This window comes from Centropristis striata, chromosome 4, assembly GCF_030273125.1.
Source record: "Centropristis striata isolate RG_2023a ecotype Rhode Island chromosome 4, C.striata_1.0, whole genome shotgun sequence".
Lineage (NCBI taxonomy): Eukaryota > Metazoa > Chordata > Actinopteri > Perciformes > Serranidae > Centropristis > Centropristis striata.
The window spans coordinates 36,332,516-36,354,159 of NC_081520.1; the positions used below are offsets into that span (position 1 = coordinate 36,332,516).

The 21,644-nt window shown below is 38.8% G+C and overlaps 1 protein-coding gene across 1 annotated transcript in view; it reads right to left on the minus strand.

The window, feature by feature from the left end:
* The window catches only part of zgc:172282 (leucine-rich repeat and fibronectin type III domain-containing protein 1-like protein), a 213,664-nt gene that overhangs the window by 107,295 nt on the left and 84,725 nt on the right, over positions 1–21,644 (minus strand). Inside the window, exon 2 of the mRNA XM_059330988.1 lies at positions 16,969–17,078. The gene's annotated coding sequence lies outside the window, so the exon portion shown is untranslated. The remainder of the gene's footprint in view (positions 1–16,968; positions 17,079–21,644) is intronic.

Consider the following 21,644-nt stretch of genomic DNA (forward strand, 5'->3'; position numbering starts at 1 on the left):
TCTTATATTATCCTATATTGTCATTGTTTTTGTAATTGTTTTGGAGACTTTGGAGCAATCTGGCAATCTTCAGAATTTCCTTCAGGAAGGATTAATAAAGTTCTATCTTATCGTATCGTATCGTATCTTATCTTATCTTATCTTATCTTATCTTATCTTATCTTATCTTATCTTATCTTATCTTATCTTATCTTATCTTATCTTATCTTATCTTATCTTATCTTATCTTAAGATGCATATCGACAAGTATAGGAATGTTTGAGGAGAGCTATAGCCCTCCGTCTTACTTCTATTTAAACAGACATTCAAGCAGGGATTTAGGACAAAGCTCAACAAACGAAATTAGCCAAAGAATGATATATTTGGATGTTTTTCGCCAATGAAATCGAGGCTTTGTAGTGCTATAACTTGCTTTTGTGTGTTTCCGTGGTGTGAATGTCTAGACACTGAGACAGGCCAAACTAAATTTCTCTGTGCTCCTGGAGAAACCCACCATAAATCTTTGATAAGCCTCTTTTGATCTTGTCCGATAGACAATCTGTTCAACGCTCAGACGGCACACACTTAGACCAGTGTTCAGCTGGAGGAAGGGGGTACGGACCCCTGTGCCAGCGAGGACTTGCTCTGCCAAAGTGTCCTCAAACAAGAAACCCAATCCCTCTTGGCTCCAGTGGTGCTGTTCTGTAGCTGACCCTGACCTTCCCACGGAGGAGGACGAGAGAGCAGACACTTTCCCTGTGGGGATCAGTTTTTATAGCCTGAGAGGTGTGCTCTTCACCTTTTGAAATCAATAGGAAATGTATGTGCTAGTTCCTGTTCTTACTCGGGCAGCATCTGCCTCAGTTATAACCTCAGAAACAGTGTTGTATAACTGTTTTTCTTTCAAAAAGACAATTATTTTTTAAAAGAGTTGCACAAGTTGAAAGTTAGGACTATTAAGAATGATTTAAACTAAAGTGTTTTTTTATTTAAAAATGAGAAAAAGAGTATTGAATACTCACTTTTAAACTATTTTCTTTAACCTTACCTGACCTTCTACTTTTGAACTCCAGAATCTGCTGAAACCACATTGTCATTGTTTCATTGTATGAACCTGTGAATAGACATAACCCCAATGTAGGCCCAACCAGAAACACATGAATACATGTTTCAGCCTGGTTTGAATGGGTCAGCAGGCATTATCTAACCTTCAGCATGGGTTTCATACAGTTCTGTCAATGCTCTGCTTCCATATAGAAAGTTGAATATAGATATCTACAATATGACATGATTGATTGATTACATGTTTGGCAGATTGAAAGGAAAAACCATGACTTCTGCTTAACACAATTGCAGAGATACTTAAGCATGACTGCACAATGCAAGTAGTTTCAATTACCTTTTATAATATATTTATTTAATCCAAATTAAAAAATCCTTTAACGTGAAATAAATCTGGGCATACAAGAACAATAGAATAGACCGTTTGTCAATACCACCCATTACGACAAATATATATTAAAAGCAGTTTGTTGTACAGTATAGCGTTCTAAAAATGACGGCACAGTAAAACCCCTTCAAATGATCCAGAATGTGGCGGCATGCCTGGTCTACAACCAGCCAAAAAGGTCACATGTCACACCGATGCTCATCGAGCTCCACTGGCTGCCTGTTGCAGTCTGCATCAAATTCAAATATCTACAAACATCACAACAAAGTTGTCTCAGGTACTGCACCTATCTACCTGAACGCCCTGAATCAGGCATATACTACCACACGACCGATGTGCTCTTCGAATGAATGGCGCCTGCCTCCGCCACCCGTTGGTCCAAGGCAATCCAAATTCTTTGCATTTGTTGTTCCTCGTTGGTGGAACGCACTACCAGTTCCTACCAGAACAGGGGCGTCCCTCTCTACCTTTAAAAAACTCTTGAAGACTTCTCTCCTAGCACCACACGATAATTCTACTCTTTAAAGAAATGTCACTAGCAGTTACGGCTCTTATTGCACTATACCTTGATTTTTTCCCTTTTTCTGTAAGTCGATTTGGATAAAAGCGTCTGCTAAATGACTAAATGTAAAAAAAAGCACACACGTTGTTATACATACACATATGGTTCTTGGTTGTAACAAAGGCTGCAGTTTTGGTGAATTTATGCTACAAAACCACTGACCAAGGTTTAGTGAAAAAACTTCCTGGTTAGGCGTTATCAAAGACAAAAAGTAAATACATTTAATTAAATGCTGGAAGTGAAGTATTTACGAGGATGACATGAGCAACAGAAGTTACTTTAGAAACCGTTTACTTTTGTTTACACACGGGACATGAACGCCGTTCTCCTGGGTGAAAGTCAACCGTTTCTTCGACCCATTGACCTCCCCTCACTCTCGCCCCGATGGTGGCATCCGCCATTTAAACTCTGCATCACCGCCAAACACTACTACTACGTCACCAAGATAGCAGCCGAGGACAGTCCAAAGAGAAATATGAGGTATATTTTGCTGCCTGTACAAATGGTCTATATGGAGTCTGTCTGGGCACACGGCGCACATTCAAGAGCAAACCAATAACTACAAGCCTCAAGGAGAATTTGAGCAAAGAGGGGCCCCCAAAGAAGAAATACTTAACACAAAAAAGAAATGCAAACATAATAAAAGTTAATGTCACAGTCATATGCACCTCATTTGTGTGCTACGCTGTCAGCTAGAAACACAAGGGTTTGGGCAAGCAATGTAAGAAATCAGCAAAAATCATTTATTTATTTTAGACCACAAGGACTCTCAAGATAGCCTTCTAAAATTGTAATATCCACTGACTTACTCTAAAAAAAAACAAATTCAAGGCAACCCCCCGGGACAGCTGAGGTCAGAAAAATAAATTAATACTGTTTTGTGTTCCTCCTGTCAAAAATACTACTGATATTATCTCCGGCAGGCGTAGGCCTTGAGAGGATTTTCTGTTTGCTCGTGTGCGTGATTGTGTTTATCTGTCTTTCCACGGCTACTCGACCCATCAGCCTAATATTTTCTGTGCACATTTATGACTGTATGCTCAAGGACCTCTCATGGTTGCGATATTTCAGTTTTTTGAAAAACACCAAGGCAAAATTGGCCTTTGTTGTGGCTCAAAAACTGGCCTCCATAGCAAAGTTTGGTCTCTTTTTGCACTGTTGCATCTGCAGATTGATTGCATACTAGCTTGGTTAAGCACAGCACATTATTTTTGCCTCCTTCTTGACTGTAAAACCGCCAGGAAAACACCTGGCAGAGTGTGTTGAGTGCTCTTTCATAGTTGCATTTCTATTTGTCACTACTTGTGATGCTGTTTGTGGTGTTGTTAGCTATTTTAGTGGCTCATAGTGGAACAAACTCATTGTTATTATGTATTCAATTAGAAGGTCACAGTTTCTGTCCAACTCTGTGTGTCCCACGTCATCAAAATCTCTCCCCATCCCTCCACCAGAGTTGGCTGCCCACTGCGGCACAAACAAACACACACATCCACATCGGTGCACAGGTGCTGATACACACAGTTGCCCAGACAAACCCTCATCTCCAGTGTGGAACTGATACACCACTGGGATCTGAGCCACACAAACATGCACGCACGCATACACACACACACACACACACACACACAGATGTTGTCTTTCAGAGATCTGAGCAGGGGAGAGAAGCAGACATTTGCTAATGGCTCTTCTGTTACATGACTCCTTCGCTCTCCTCTCCATTCCTCTCCTATCTCTATTTATTTCTCTTTCTTGCTGTTTCACACTGTCTCCAATTCTGTTTCTTTCAATCTATTAATCTCGCTCTCCTTTTGTGTCATTGTCCTCTCCCCTGTCTCTGTTCTGTCTCCTTGTCCCTCTCTGTATCTTCTTTCGAACGCTGTGCCCTCTCCCTGTCAGTACAGTAGATAATGAGGTGATTGCGGCAGCTAGCATAGTGCATCAGTGCTTGTTCGCGCTGCATTGCATTGTAACACTAACCACAGCCTCTGTTTTACTGTAATGCTAACCACACACACACACACACACACACACACACACACACACACACACTGACACACATGTCCCCGCTGCTCTGTCTTGTCTCTGATACCGATCACGTATTTTGCTTCCTCTCAAGCCCTTTTAGTCCAATTTGATATTTATACATCTATCAGTCCCTCTTTCTGCCCTATTACATTACAGACTGTACATCTCTCTCATCATTTCCAAAACTAATTGGAGCTGTTACATCATTCTTTTTTCCCATGATCTAATGGAGGGATAGAGTAACTTCGCATCACCTGTCTTCTCTCCCTTGAACAGAACCAACAGCCTCCATCTCACTCTCACCAGAACTGTATGATATAATTGTCAGCTACATCAATAATTCTATTTTTGTATGTGTGTAACATAAAGCTTTGCCTGTTGTGTCTAGTTCCAACACCGTCTGTCTGTCTGTCTGTCTGTCTGTCTGTCTGTCTGTCTGTTTTGTCTGACAAAACTTTCCCTTTAGAGTACCTTACCAGTTTATAGTCTGTTGTGATTGGTTCTATGCAGCTACGGGTAAAGCAGCAACCATTTCAGGTTTTTGAGTCAGTTGTACCTTTTGTAGTTTTTTGGGGAAACACTGAATGAATGTTAATCATGAAAAAAAGTTTTTAAATGCAGCAGTCAGTGTCTGCTATGACCCTTATTCATTTTACAAGATTTTGTCTGTTCCTACATAGGTTTAACAGTCGAAGCAGTTTCATGGTGTGTTTTGCTCTTTTTCCATTTTTACTCACTGAGGCCACTGCAATATATATTTTTTCCACCTCTATGGTATCAGCATTACTATGGTTAGAAGTGGGAACAACTCAAAAATGTATTATGTGCAGTATAACACCATACACAAGTGCCCACAAGTGTCACAAATGTCGGAAAAAATAGTTTCTCCACAGACGACACATATTGAACTATTTGCATTTTTACAACCTCTAATGCAACTTCTCCTATCCTGTCCTGTCCTATCCTGTCCTGTCCTCTCCTCTCTGCTCTGTGTAAACAGACTGCTGCTCTGTCTGGTTTTCGGCAAATATTCGCCACGTGACCTTTCGTCTCAGCAAAATCAATCATGGCTTCCCTGTTGCACAGAATTTAATGTTTTTAACAGGATCTAGTTATTCCAAACATTTTGGGTATTTTATGTTTTTTGGCAATGTTTAAACTGGGATATGTAGAATAAAGTGATTTTTAAGAAATATTTAATCTTTATAATATATATACAACAACCATTGCTGACTTCTGACCAGCTTGTCATGTTGCATATCTGCCTATACCTCAGTTATTTCATTACTTCGCTTAAAATGCCCATAGACCACTTGGAGTGACTTACAAACACATTATATAATATTATATCATAACATCGGTTATATTGCATTCCTTTGCTGTGTCCCTCCTCAGATGGCAGGTGTGTTTTTTATTTGTGATTAATGAATGTTACTATTCTTATCCACTTTTGCCCTATGGTGTTTTTATGAGCAACCATGATTAGAGCAGGGGGAGGGGGAGGGGGTTAACCAGCAGCGAGATCCTCTTTTTAGACTTAAACTGGGAACGCTGTGGTTGTGTACACCTGCATCACCCTCCGCTTTTTTTTTATTTTTCATTTTTTGTGTGTGGCAGCAGGGCATAACTGCTGTGTTTGCAGCAGAAGAAAGCAGACACAGGGACAACAACCTCCAAGTGTATGCAAAAAAAAATAGTCACCAGTGTTCTCTTTTTCCATCTCAGCCATGCAAAAAAAACAACCTGCATTTTTTTTATGTATCTTCACTTTTCATGTCACAAATTTCTGGCATTTCTGCACAAAATTTTAAACTCCTCATTTTGCAACATTCTCTCCCATTTCTCTCTCTTGCAATCATCTATACTCCTGTTCCACTGATTATAATGTTAGGACATGTACCAAAGAGGTAATCATAGCACAAAGAAACCTCAGACTAGTGACAAAGACAGCAGCAGTATCAACATGACTGCATTGTGAGAGCAACCGAGGCAGTCGGGGGAATATGAAGACCTGGAAGCTGTTTGATCATCAGCTGTTTGATATGCTGGAACAAGCACAGCCAAGTCGACCTTGAAAAATGATAAACTTTAAAGAACTGACTTTAGCATGTAGATTATAATAAAGGCATGGAAAGACATGGGACTACCAATGGGCAAGACAACAAACACAACCCAGATGGAGCGTTTTTCACCTTTATATGTGTGCTTGTTTTATGTTTGAACCTGCCATAAGCAGGTTTCTGTGGCCCTGAGGCTAACAAGCCAAGGGACCATGAAGCACGCAATACATTGTTTTCTCTTCCACTCCCCTCCATCTATCCCTGTCTTGCCAGCACACACACACACATTTTGTCTATACAGCAAGATCTCTCCAAATACTCACCACTGTAGCTAATGGGGTTCTGACATCAAACGCTTCCCAATCTGAAACACTACTAAATATAGACCATTTCTTTTCATCAGGTTCCCCTACATCCTTACTCTCTTTGCCTCTACTTAATGATTTCTTCATTAATCCCTTTTCCTATCTTTTACTTCTTTCTTTTCTTTTTTCCCTTCCTTGACTCCTTTCATGCTTTATTCCATCCCTTCTCTGCCTTCCTTCCCCTCTTTCTGCTGCTCTTATTCAAGGTTTTATACAGGTTTTAGCTGTGACAGATGCGACTCATTTTGCAGAGAGCAGCAGCAAGCAGTTCTGATTCGGTGATTATGGTGATTGGGGAGTAATAATATCATATAGAAGAGAAAAGGGGATGGGAGAAATAGAACGGAGAGGGTGAAAATAAGGGTTAGAAGAGGAGAGGTCGACAGGAACATGGGGAAATAAGAAGCTGATCACGAGGGGGGGAAATAAAGGAAAAGATAAGGGGGAAAGAAATGAGAAGAGAAAAGAGGTTGGTAAGACTTGTGCGCACTTGGTAGTCATCACAGAGAAGCTTTCTCCATTCAGGAACTCGGCGTGCAGCTGTCGCTTCAGGGAACTGATCACACACACTCAGTCACAGATACAACACACACACACTATCTTTCTCTCGCACACACACACGTGCGCTCATGCTTTGGGGCTGTGCTTTGAACTGATCCCTGCCACAGGAGAGGCACACACAGTGAGCTGGCTGATAATAATATTATCCTATGGCCTTCATATGGTAATATGGTTTTATTGCTATGAAGAAATATGAATATTATGGCTTTCAGAGACAGCTTAGGGAATTACATGGCTGTCATGGTTCTCAGCTTCAATAGAATATTTAGATTCTCTATTTATCTAAGGTCTCTGGGTGGGGAAATCTATTAAGTTATTTACCTTTGCCATGATACTTGCTAGCATGTTGTATATTCACACCTATGAGAATGTACAAAGGAAGGACATGCCTTCAAATGCCATTGAGTGAAGGTCACAGCTCAGTGGGGTGGACTGGCACACATCTGGATGGAGAGGATTGTGAGGGGCAGGCTACACTGCAAAAAAGCCAACTTGTATTTTTTGGCCTAAAACAGTGATTTAATTTGGTAAAACTTGGAAATACAAATTACTGACATTTAGCACAACAAAGGAAGCCAGTTGTCTGCTCAAAAACAAGTTTGTGAGTTGTTGTTACTGATATCTTTAAGTTGGGGTTCAAAACAAGGGACAATAGTTCTGCTAACTCTTATTTCTTTGTTGTGAAATTTGGTCATTAGCGAAAGCTAGTGGCTAACTGATGCTAGCGGCGCTGCTTGTTACAGCTACAAGAGTAGCCATTAGCGTATCAATGCTAACTCAAAATTGTGGTCACAACATTAGCTGACATTTCATAGCGGCGTTACAATCGTGCCAGAGCAAACTCAACAACAAAACTTAAAATATTTAGTTTAATTGTCCAACTTAAAATTTTATCGAAGTTTGTTGCCTTGAAATTTTGAGTTCACCCAACTTTTCTTTTTTTTGCAGTGTAGACACACAGCAGGATGGGAAATGAGCAGGTCAACTTCGACACTCTTGCTTGCAGGACAGTTCAGCAGTATGTTTAGTGTGTGTAATAACTTGCTTTCTGAAATGAAAGATTTTATTGTAGCCAAACATGCTCATTCAGTTTCCTGCCCCTTCCTATTTCAATTTGTCAAACCCATTTATTTCCCTTTTCTGTCATTTGTCATGTTCTTAATTATGTTGTATATTATTATGAGATGGCTGTTTTTATTTTCTTCAGGTCAGAACATGTAGCAGGCAGAACTAATGTTTTGGCGTCGAAGCACCACAGACTCATTTTAGGGACGTACAACAAACAAATCCAATGCCATGGTGCCAAGGTTTTTTCTTACTGTGGCGAAAAGAAAATCTATGACAAAACTAACAAGAGAATGTTGGCCGATGCACAACCAAAATTCAAAACGATGCACATCTCTCTTGGATTCATGGCAAATGTGCTAGGAAATGAAGAAAGACCTCTCAGGGTCTTACTTACTTGTATTGTTCAAGCAAAAAAGTAACTTGCTTTTAATTTGCACAACAAATCATTCAAATAAAAGTCAAAAGAATGGTTATAATATTGATGTTTCTCTCAAAAAAAGTTATATTTGACCCATTGCTAGAAATATGTTGGGGTTGTGGGGAAAGACGGTAGAGGAGCCCGACAGAAAAAGTTTGAGAACTACTGAGTTATCTTATCATGACCACTGTCTATGGTGCTGAACGTGGGGCTGTCCTGGGCATTCCCCAACAGTTGTCCCAATGGGCAGGAGTCCTGCTGGTGGCGGATGATGGCCAATCATTTGCTTTGACTGATGAGCCTAATGGTTTGGCTCATCTGCCAAGCCAACAGCTTCAGCTCATACAGCCTCATTAAGAGAGATATCAAGTTAATCAGTTGTTCAGTGGCTTTTTCTGTTTGTATTTATCTGCCTTCTCTGAAAGTACATTTTCTTTGTATTGACACTAACAAAGACCAGAGACATAATGTTTTTTTAAAGTCCACAATTACGCATTTGATGTGTTCTCTGCTCTTGGTTCCACCCATTGTAAGGAGAATACGTCTTCGTTGGTTTTCGAGGGATGATATCCTTTTTTCAAGATGCGTCTCCAAGAACCAGCTGAGATCAAGATCCAGCTGCAGCCTGCCTTAAGGCAATTAGCAATCTAATGAAGTAGTAGCCAAACATACTGACAACAGTACAGTTGATATCATACTAAATGAAGCACTTCACAGTTATCTAACTGTGTCCTACTTTTTATTGAACTGTCTTATCTGACATTTGCTTCCTTCCATTTCTAAATATTATTATGATTTTTCCTCCAATACTTGCTCATCATGGAGAATCATTACACTTCCAGTGCACACGGAAATATATTTATAGAGTTGGGCTTGTAATTGTAAGTATGCAGTTAAAAATAAATGGACTACGGACTGTATATTTTTTATACATTGTTGAGTATAAGACAACACTTTTTATTTACTGGGGATACAGCCAGTATTATGTCATGTCTGATAACTTGATCACACTGTAGCCCAATAATATAATCAGCAGTGGTAAACTTGTATTTACAGCTTACACAAATACTCTCACAGAAGATGAACATGGTTTGACAGCTCTGTTTTGAGCTGTTTTCTTTTACTGTCAAAATAAAAAGTTTACTCTTTTGATTATAAGAACAACAGCACTATGTTGACAGAATTTGATGAATAATATTGTCAATATTTCTCTGAATATTATAATAATTATGCATTTTCTTTGTGTATGTACAGATTGCATAGGAATATATAGCCAAGTTTGTAAATGCATTTCTGCATGTGCACCCACACATCAGCTGATGAAAAGATTTCTGTAAGTTTCCCGGCAGATCATTTAGATCCAACTTTATAAAATAGTTTGAGACAGCGCAGAGAGGATGCATTTACAACAACAATCAGTTTGCTCTTACTGAGTTGCAGAGGAAAACAACATCCGTTGCTAGAATGTTTATGTCTTTGAGATCAAGACTTTAGATAACATACTTAGATGGGTTTTGAGCTTCTTGAATAACAACGTGAGATAAGCATGTCCTTGAAATGTCTGAAACAATATGGAGAGATGCACCTTTCTTCCTGCTTCACTGACAATCATGGTTTGTAATTATGGTGGGAAAACACCATGATTAAATCATGATTATGCTGTGAAAATTATTTTTTCAAGGATTTCTGCACGGGTCATTAATCTTGACTTATTCTGACATTTGCATTTGTTGTAAATTGCTTTTAGGTAAACTAAATAATAAACTGCACCACTAAATGCATCACAATATTAATCTAGCAATGCTGAACGACAACATCTTTACGCTTATTTATCTCAAAGGAACATAATAACAATGAGAAATGAGAAATACCAGCTATTGATGCATGCAGTGTATTGGTGTCAGAGCTGGAGAGAATCTCCTCATTATGGTTCATTACCAACACTGATATTTGATCTGACTCTCTTGTCATCTTTAAGATGTACACGGATATAATATATCCCATCAGTTGGACTGACCGGTGCAGCGTTTATACCACTTGACCTGTAGGAGTAACTGACATCACACTGATGGTGTGGGAGTCACATGAATGGACAGCTCTGTAAGACCAGCTGCACACTCCAAACAAAATTGAATCTGGCATGTTTTCACAAACAAAATTGCAGTTTTGTGAATGGAAAAAGGCACCACAATTGGCATTTTTCCAATGTGCACAGGCTGACTGGGCAGACTGGGAGAAATGCTCATAACGCCTTGTTCACTGTTCCTAAACACACTGTCGCCTACAACCAGTCAAAAAGCCCCAAAGTTTACTTCTTGTTTTTATTTTTATAGGACTGTAAAGTTAAATTTTCCTGTCAGCACTGCCAAACTCTTCAGAACAACACATGAATACACCCAAACTGCAGTAATTGTGTTCAGTTGAAGTTTTGAGATATTGGACTGTGTAAACTAGGTGCTTGGGGTAGGGATGGGTGTTTGGAAGAAACCTGCCAACTCGAACATCTATAATGTTAACGATCAATGAATCGCTATGTTTTTATAGATACTCCAGTATCTATAAAAACATGCATATATATATATATATATATATATATATATATATATAGTAAAGCCTGGTGATAATGGACACTTTTATATTGAAAGGATGAAAAGAGACTTCCTGTCGATCATAAAAGTGAGGTGATACTGTTAAGATAATGTCAAGGGGTTCAATGTTTTATGTTTTAGCCCCTTGAAGATGCATAAGGTTAGTTTTCACAATAATGTTGCATATTTTAATGTGTTTTGTGTTTAAATAAGTTTTGGATCAAATTAAACCTATTAATTCATGCTAGCAAGGTTTGATACAGTAAGCTAGTTTTGCTTCAATTAATACTCTTGTATTTCTGTGTGTTTTATAATTGTTATAGCAACTTTCAGTTTGCAAACTGTAGCTTTATCCAGCTTAATTCTCAGCTCATTGACTTATTGATGTACGGCTGCAGAACTGAATGCTTGGCCGTGTTTCAGTTCAGTCAGTACTGAAATGCAGCATAATACACAAAAAATACACAAATCGATTAAAAATTCCACGTGATCGACCAAATTCTTAAAGACCATTCATCAATCATCGATTAGTTATACCTATACCTAGTTTTGTCGTCTCGACAGCTTAGTGGGTTTGGAAAAAAAAAGTGTATGTGTCTTTTTATGTGAGAATAAAAAAATTGTCACTAATCATTTTTCTCCACCTTGTTAATGAGAAGCAGGTGTGCAGGATCCCAAATCTGACAGCAATAAATCAAGATGAGTGAATAAGTGTTGTTTCTACTATTTTCTTGCATGTAAGTATGCATGTTGAAAGGTTTCTGTGCACGTCCGAACATATAACATCCAACCATTGAAACTTCTTGATCGAGACACCACAAACCAATATGGAATACTGAGCATTCACCACTATAACAATACATACAGCACTTTGAATCACATGCGCGCACACAAAAGAATCCATGTGACCTATTCCAGTCTTTCCAGGCTTTGCGAGCTTGTCCATCTTCAGCTCGAGAGATATAGACTTCAAATATCTGATTCTCTTACATCAGTCCCCTTCAATTTCTGAGATAACTAATCTTAGATAAGCTGAAACTTCTTCGATAACACGCTGCATGCTTTATTCGATTCTGATGTGTAATCTATGAAGATTTCACAGGGGGATAAAGAATTGGAAATAGAGTGTATTTTGACAGATGCCAGATAGTTCAAAGGCGAAATCTTGAGTAATCTTAGAAATGATTAGGCAGATAAGAAGTTAGCTGTCTGACTCAATGTCTCGTTGTAAACTTTTATTAAAAGTTATTTGAATGTCAGGGACGCATCATCAAGTTGTATCCATCGTTGTTGGAAAATAAGCTATTTTTGTGTCTCTGTTTGGTTAAGGCAAACATACTGAAATATATATTATCTTGGATGTTTTTTCCGTTTAGTTCACTTTAATAAACTGCTCATGGCATATGTTTCTCCTGGGTGCTGGCAGAAAATAAAACAGTGTGAGGAAGGCAGGGAAGGCTGAGAGCAAGAGGAAAATAGGACAGAGCTACAAATTGTTCTGCAACCTTTGAAATGAAATCATTTTTCAAACCAGTTCTAAAATGGTGTGTAAGCCAGTTAATACACTGTAATAGTTTGGCAGAAAGGGGCTTCTGTAGCGGAATCACACTTCATAGCACTTCACTCTGTTTCCCAGCTAAACCACAGCTACAAACAGCCACATAGACTCACGATGGGACAGATAGTGTGCGTTTTTTTGGACTGTGTGGTAGACTTTAATCTCTTTGTGTCCTTCCATGTAGAGCTTGACCAATTTATCAGTCGACTGATACAATCAGCTGATATTGACCTATCACAGACATATTATTATCTATCTGTACCTGTGAAAATCTTCTACCATGTGCAACAATAGGAAAAAAAAACTATGCTTGGGTTAGATAGGTTAGTTGATTTAAAAATGGTGTCACATGCATATTTCTTATTGTATTCTTTATTTAATTTCTGTTTTATTTTTATTTAAATGGTCAACAATTGACTAATATTGAGGATACAGTGCTGATGTTTATTTAACTATTTGTTTTATTTATTCAAATTGTCAGTAATTGACTAATATTGAGGATACAGTACTGATTTTAATTTAGCTATTTATTTTATTTATCAATTTTTAAATGGTCAGTTATTGATGAATATTGAGCAAACAGTACTGATTTTTTTTTTAGCTATTTATTGTTTTTATTCTTTATTTAAATGGTGAGTAATTGACTTATATTGAGGATACAGTACTGCTGTTTATTAAGCTATTTATTTTATTTTTTATTTTTTTAAATGGTCAGCAATTGACTTATATTGAGGACACAGTACTTATTCTTATTTAGCTATCTTCTGATGATGTATTTTCTATTTTTTGTTTATTCTTTATTTTCTCTGTATGCATATTTTTGTGTAGAATTGGTTAACAATGCAATACATCGTATGTATAGTGTTAAGCATCCTTTAATAAAGTTAATAATTTAAGAAACAGCCTTCTGCGCACCCTTTCATAGTCATATTGATGACCCCAGTCCACATAGTAAAGGTCTATCTTCATTACAGCTCAAAAGTTAACTATATTGGCCACCGTGTCAGTAATTGCAGAACTTTTTTTAAACCAGTATCGGTCTCAAAAATCCTGTATGAGTCTAGCTCTACTTCCTTGTTAAACAGTGTTACAGTTATCACCCAAAGGACCATAATGAGAGTGCTGCATTCACATAAAAGTCTATTAAGAAGGAAAATGCTGACTGTTCTACTAAATAAACAGCTCTTATGCATGGTGCAAAATCCCAGTTAGCTGACCATGGAAAACTAAGAGTAATGTAAAAGAGCGCCTGCACTTTGTCTAATTACACAGTCAGATAAGGAATGGTCTTTGAATAGCTTGTGGCAATTTGCTATATATGTAAAACTGCAATCTTAAAAACACATTATTCACCACATACTGAACAGCAGATGTGCAGATGTGTGTTTTGGTGGCCGAGCTGCAGAGAAAAGGGACTTCAAAGTGTGTGAAGGCATTGCACACAATCATTAAAAAAGGGAGACATAAAAACAGGAAATACTGTTGGAGGAAATTGCTCACCTACACTGCCAGAAAATGCTCTGAGAAGTGTTACGGCTTTAACTGATTGCCTGACTTGTCTTCATGACCACTTTTTGGGTAGCTGCCAACGGTCACAAATTGATGACACTTCCAACAGAAAGAAAGCCCAATAAAAAGCCCCTAACATTCTGTGCTGCTGAAATAAATCAAAAGCAGTCGAACCTGAAGTGGTAACAGAGCATGAGGGGTTGAGGTTTGCTCTGTTTTGTAGCAGCAATTATACACTTGTGACAGAAGACAATTGTGGAGGAGAAAATCTATTTATATAATCGTGAGTATGTAAAGTGGATTGATGCAGCTCTGAAGTTTCTATTTATAGCTCGTCCTTTTGATTGATACCTCATGTTGGCCTCAGTAAGTGAAATATTTAGTTGTTTTTGACCTTTGTTCCCACTGGTCTTTGGGGCTAAGCCATGCTGTGCTTTGACAGGCTCACTGCCAAAAATCTCCACTGTCCACAATCTGTCCGGCCACAAACCCAGCTGCTTTATAAAGGTTTGAATTCAGCCTGACCCGGTCAAGTATTTCTCACATCAAAATTGCTGGACACTTCCAAACAGCTGATAACAGTTTGTATACCAGGCGAGAGCTGAGGAAGCAAATGTCAGCCTTTGAAAATGACTATATGCAGTAGATGTGGGGGCTGTTCCCAAAGTTATACTTTCAAATGACAAGTCTGAGTCCGATGGATCAAAGTGAATGAGTAGTAAGTTTTTTCAAAGTAAATGTTTCTTTCCATCCCGATCAAACAAATGTAAAGTCTAATATACCCCTTTTCGACCAACACGATCCTAGTTCTTTTGCTGGGCTGGTGCTGGTACTGGTTTACAGTAGGTTTAACTGTCTCAGAATCTGTTTGCTTTTCCACAGGCCTGAAAGCCACAGCATAGCGCCACAAATACGTCTGTATACATCTTTGTTCTCTTAGCAAGCATAATAACAACAATGGCCGACTACATCGTCTTTTTACAAATGTTGCTCCTGGCTTTGCCAGCCTACATCATCACCAAACACGACTGATACAACACATTTGTGCAACAAGTTCGCAAACATAAACAGCAGAAGAGGTTGTGTGTCAGTACCACAAATTACGGGCATACGTACGTATAGGTACAGCGGCTCGCACTACAACGGCGTGTTCTAAAAATAGCACACACGTACGGTCCGCGGTTGTAAAAAAGGCCGCAGCTTCTGTGGATTTATGTTGTAAAACCACTGACCTTAGGTTTGGGTAACAAAAAAGAAAATTAGGTGTTATAAAAAACAGTTTAAACAGTAAATTAATGTACAATAAATGTCGGAAATGAAATGGTTACTAGGGTAACGTGACTGCCGCAATTTATGCAAAAAAAACAACTAAGTTATGTTCAAAAACATGATTCATTACTAACTTTAGTTAAAAATGGTTTACTTTTGTTTTCACACAGGACATGAACCCTGCTCTCCTGGGTGAAAGTCTGATGCTTGTTCAACCCATCCAGCAACCCAGCCTCCACCTGAAGGTGGGAATCCGCCCCATTAAACTTTGCTTGGCTGTCAATCACTACTACGTCAGCAAGATGGCAGTGGTCACATTTCAGCGGATGGTGAAATTCGTAAATATAGCTTGTTTTTTGCTGCCTGTACACGCAATCTATATTGACACTTTTGACGGGAGAACGGGCTTCATTTGTGCTACTCGTCTATAGTGCTATGGATAGCGATTGCGTTTTTATTACCACTGAATGTAAGATGTTAATATTAGACTTTGTTCTAAGCTAATGCTACCCCGCTAACACAAGCCTGTATCAATGAAATTGCAGCTAAACAAATCTAATCAAATGTTTTAGTTGGTCTTGTTGGGCACCATAATCCCGCCCCCTGCCCCTGACGTAAGTGGTTCGTGGTTCGGGATCAGCAAAGAGCTGGCCCCGCTCTGGAACCAGTTTTCCTGGCCGAGAGCTGGTTCTTTGGCAGTCGAAATGCGAGGAACTGGTTCAAAATTAGGTACCAGCTCCGAAACGGCCATGTAACTGCCTTGGTCGAAAAGGGCTACTAGAGTGATAGTACTGTAGGCACATGAGGTCTCATGTCTGCAGCAGGAATGAATGAAAGAGACTGTGTTTTAACACCTTACGCAACAGCAGGCAGGTGTGACAACTGATGATTTGTGCATTCTGTGCCCAAACCGCCTTTCCCTCTGTGATTTACATTCATCCATCTCTCCTGCATCTATCCAGTATCAATCTCTGAGCTGCCTGCCTGCAACCCTGTCTGGCCTTTGTGCTCTCACAGGCTTGTTAATATGTCTGTAGCAGAGGCAGAGCACACTGGACCGCAGCACTGCCGTCAATACACACAGCAGGAACACATTTACCTTCATATGTTAATAGGTGCACTCAGCCTCATACTGTTATGGTACATTAGGTAGGTGGGGGCATGCATACATTATTTATTTACATTATTTAAACCATTTATGTAACACAATATGCATGACTAAACTCAACTTGCAAGAGAAAGCCATTGTCCTATAAAATTTAATATAATTTTCTAGTTAGTAAGTGTATGAACAGTACATTGTGTGTGTTTTAATTTACATTAAAACAGTATATAATATCCTATACTGGTCTAATTTCCCAAAGGGGATCATTAAAATTTCACTAAACTGATTTTGCAGTACCTGTTTGTTTGTTTTAGATCAGATTTGAAAGAAACAGTTCAAGGCCCTTGTCACAGCTCCCAGCAGAGTCAATTTTGCAATTATAAAATATAGGAGAAAGAAACAGCAGAGGAAAAATAACAGAGGGAAAATATGTATGTGAATCCTTGCTTACCTCTATGTGGCGTGCTGTGATTTATTAAGACTCAACATGAAGAAACATTGTGGCGACTGGTAGATGGACAGAAAAGAGAAAAGATGGTGCAGGGAGATGGATCCAAAGACCTGAGAAAGGAGAACAGAGAAACAAGATGAGTTAATGCATGACTGTTTATATGGAGTCTGCACATCCAATCTATAGGTTTGTGAACCCACTGCACTCCTTCATCCTCAGTAAAGACGTCTCGTTGCAATTCGTTTGAACCTTTTCTGTGCACGTACCACAGAGGACAAGCGAGTTCTACTACAAAAACATCAATACACGTTCTCCTGTAACCTCTGTCAGTTGACGAAAACCATAATGTGATGCTAAAAGTCTAAACCTACTCTCCATAGATGTTTCCCTCTCATAATTAAGGAAAACTATAAGCGCTCTCTAAAAATAAGATATCAAGACCATAGTAATGTTCCTGGCAAGCAGAAACCTAGAAGTCAGAATATAATATAAATTTTAGATGCCGAGACTGAAAATACTTTTGGCACCTCAAAATGTGGGTGCTGATGCAAAAGTTATGTCAGCTTTTTTAACAATTCATACCATTATGGATCAAAGTGAAATCAAATTGAAACTGACAGTCTGAACTTTTGTGTTTTGGTAAAGAGCACACTCACATACACACACACAAACACATCAAGCAGGATACAGACACATTGGCGGTGAGTCTTACAGTCAGCCGAGCTACCAAGCTGCAGGTTATTAGAAAATCACGACTCACATCAGAGGCCCAAAGTCGTCTCATCGCTAAGACATTAAAACAGGGATGTGACACAGTAGTGGGACAGCTGATCGCTTTGTACAAACTCCACATGGCGTTCCGTACACAAGTGAACATACACAGATAAGCAAAATCTATTCATGACTATGATAAAGATCATATTTTTCCTTACATGTATCCCAAGAAAGTCTTCTCAGTGAGCAGTGACACCAGCAGTGGTGTGCTAGATCTTTCTGCATGCCTGTTCAGGCTGGCAGTAATCCTGACACACACATACACACACACAGATTTTGACATTTAAAGTGTTAATTACTACCGCAAGAGGCTCTTTCTTCGGACAGATAAACACGTAAAACACACACACACACACACACACACACACGCACACACACACACACACACACACACACACACACACACACACACACACACACACACACACACCCTTTCCCGCAGTTACAGTTCATTATATTTTTACTTTAATTGTTTTCCTTTCAATTTATGAGGGCTTTTTTAGCTCTGCTTTTTATTCTGTTGCCTACTATCAAAACAATAACACACCAGAGGATGTGGTATGATATGCAGATGCTACCATACAGCTATGGTTAAGTCCCTTGTGGCAGGTATTGCTAGCTTCAATGAGGTACTTCAAATCATTGCAAACCTCCGTAGAGTGCCTTTTATGAACCACCAGGGTTCCATCTTAAAATACTAAATGCCGATTTTTAATAGGGGAAAAAAATCCCATCTGTATTTGAACAATCTATTAAGCTTAGGAAGTCTTAGGGGAGAAAAATTATTTGTAATGATTATAATTTGTTACTTTGGAATTTCTAAGATGGAATTGCTTAATTCATCACCTAAACTTAATTAAGGATGGGAAAATTCTGTGCCCAGTGAATTGCTAAATTAGGCTCTTCAGTTATTTCATTTGCCTCCTCCTTTCTCTTTTGATCAGGAGCTCAAATTCCCTCCTTACACACAGCTACTGATCATTTCAGGTGCCATCCAACTACTCCAGAATCTCAAAGCTGAAATTTTAATTACTGGGTGACTGGATTACAGGGTTTATTTTGCACAGCATTACTTATGTGTTTAAAAGCAGCCTTTAGCAAGGAGTAAACAAAGAATGATGAAACGACACCCAATGCAGCAATAAAACTGTTAGAAAGAGAGTACGGATGGGACCAAAACAAATGGAATTAAGGTCATAATACTTCGATGGGAATCGAGAACTGGTTTTAACTGGAACAGGTCTTTGATTCCCGTCCAAAATTGCCCGATCCATCATAATCGTATGCCTTCAAGATTATCAGTTATTTTTATTGATGCTGCCATGTTTTTCTGACAGATACACATTGTAAAAAAGTACATCAAATTGAGAGGAGAAGAAAATGTCCGAAGCATGGCTTGTTTTTACGAAGAAAAGTGCTGCTAGTCTGTAACATGATCATATGAATTAAGTGTGGAAACATCAGAAATATGCTTTTTTTTACAACGCAGGCTTAAATTCCAGGGAGGCCAAGCATTTGACTCACACACGAGTGCTTCGCAACCAAGCGGTCAGTCCATTACAGAGAGTACATATCCTGTTATAATAACACTAGAACCACACAGGCTGACTCAGGACATTTATTCTTTAACCTAGAGAGAGAAAATAAAACTGGAAACCTGTGTAAGTCTAACTTTTTTTCCCCACAGAAATTTGATCAGGAATCAATAAGGGAATTAATAAAAGTCAGACTGATGCATAATCAATGATAACACTGGTATTCATAAAATCAGTTTCAGTCATTAAACACTATTTGAGGGAATAATGGAACCTGATGGTAGAACGCTGACTACTTTCTAAAGTTGGCTTACTGTATAATATAGATAAATAACACAATAATAATTGTGACAGAGGCTCAAAGATAGTAAACTGGCTTCTCTGATTCGGAATCATGAAGTGGGTGTCTGTCAGTATGCACCTAAAGTTCCCCCACTTAGATAAATAATGATGAAGGAGACAGTCAATCCTTTTATGGTGCTTTAATCCAGTGTGGTTCTGGAATAACCCAAAAACAATAACAGCCATCAATAGTCAGCTCACAATATGCTTGACTATAGCACACAATCCAAAATAATAATATAATTTTTCCTTAGCATGAAAATGAACATTATATAGGGAAGGCATATACATCATATGATATATCCCGTATTTAACTGACAACGGAAATGGTAATTGGCATGAATTTAAAGTAAATGACCATTTAAACCATCAGAGGTAACAGTTAACACTGCTAGAAAAATGCATTGTAGCACTAGATATAATCTCACCATGTCAACCAGCAGACATATAAACAGATAAAATATACAACAATGAAATTACATCCACTTCTTTCTAAAGTTGGCTTACTGCATAATAAAGATTTCTTAGCTTGTACACAGTATTGGTTGCTGGAGCTGATCCCAGCTGCCATTGGGCGAGAGGCGGGGCTCACCCTGGACAGACTATCACAGGACTGACACATAGAGACAGACAACCATTCACGCTCTCATTCACACCTACGGACAATTTTAAAGTCACCAATTGAACTTAAGTGCATGTTTTTGGGCTGTGGGAGGAAGCCGGAGTACCCAGTGAGAAACCACGCTGACACGGGGAGTACATGCAAACTCCACACAGAAGAGCCCAGGCCGGAGTCAAACTGGCGACCCTCATTCTGTGAGGCAAGAGTGCTAACCACTTGACCACCGTGTAATAATAATAACAATAATAATAATAATAATAAGAAGAAGAAGAAGATAATTGCTGATGCCTCCCGTAAACTAACGTCTGTCACTTAATGTTTGATTCTAATTTGGTTTAAAAAAAAAGAAGAAAATAACAACTGGACAAACTGATCGTGAACTTGTTGAATGCTCAGAATAGTCAATATGAAGTGATAAAATTCTATAAAATTATTATTATTTAACAGAAACATCCATTAACATTATTTCACTTGTATTAACTTGCAAAACTTTTCCAAGTCTTCGCTGAAGCAAAAGCCAAATTAAACAAAGCCTCTTCAAAACGCTGTTCCCTCAAATCTATTTTAAGCCTCTCATTAACCACCTTTAGGTCTTGAACCTGTCTTTTTAAAACACCGCCTTATTTGCCTGGTGTGAACCATCACACCGCTCATCTATATCGTATGATCTTGAAAGTCATTGGTATTCTGCTCAGTTTGCCTCTATATTTAGCTTTTGTTCTCTCCACTCAGCTATTTTAGATTGTGGTGAAATGACCTGTCAGTGAGCTCACTGTGTGCGTCTATGTGCGTGTGCATGAATACGAAAGAAAGGGGAAGAAAGGAAAAGTGTGTGTGTGTGTGTGTGTGTGTGTGTGTATAAAGCAGACATAAGGGCGTCCGTGAGGTTTGTATGTGATGGCTTTTTACCAACACTCTCCCTGATACCCGAGCTTTGAACATAAAAGTAAAACTGGAAACAAAGAGTGATGTGAAAAAAGCAATGCCAGAGGTTAAAATGATTAAAATAAACAGGGCAGAAACACCCACAGCAAAGCACACACCCTACCCAAACAAAAACACACTCACCTGCTCGTGAGTTAGCATTTTTGACCTGTTGTTCTTTGCTGTTTGTTGAAGAAGAAGCCAGGGATCTTCTCTGTTTTTTCTCAACATACAGAACAGTTTTTACCTCCTTTATCTTCTTCTCTGAGGCTCTCCTGTGAACCATCTCTTGGCATCCTCTCTCTGTTTCCCTCTTTTTTATTATACAATAGCATGAGTTCACCTGTCAGCTGCCCAGTAGGCGAACTGCAGGGGTGTGACTAAGTGCTTTCCTGCACTCACTGGTAATTTTTTTGAGAGAGCAAAGTGTAACCTACAGTGCTACATTTTCTCCTCAGGTCTGGTGATTGAAAACGATA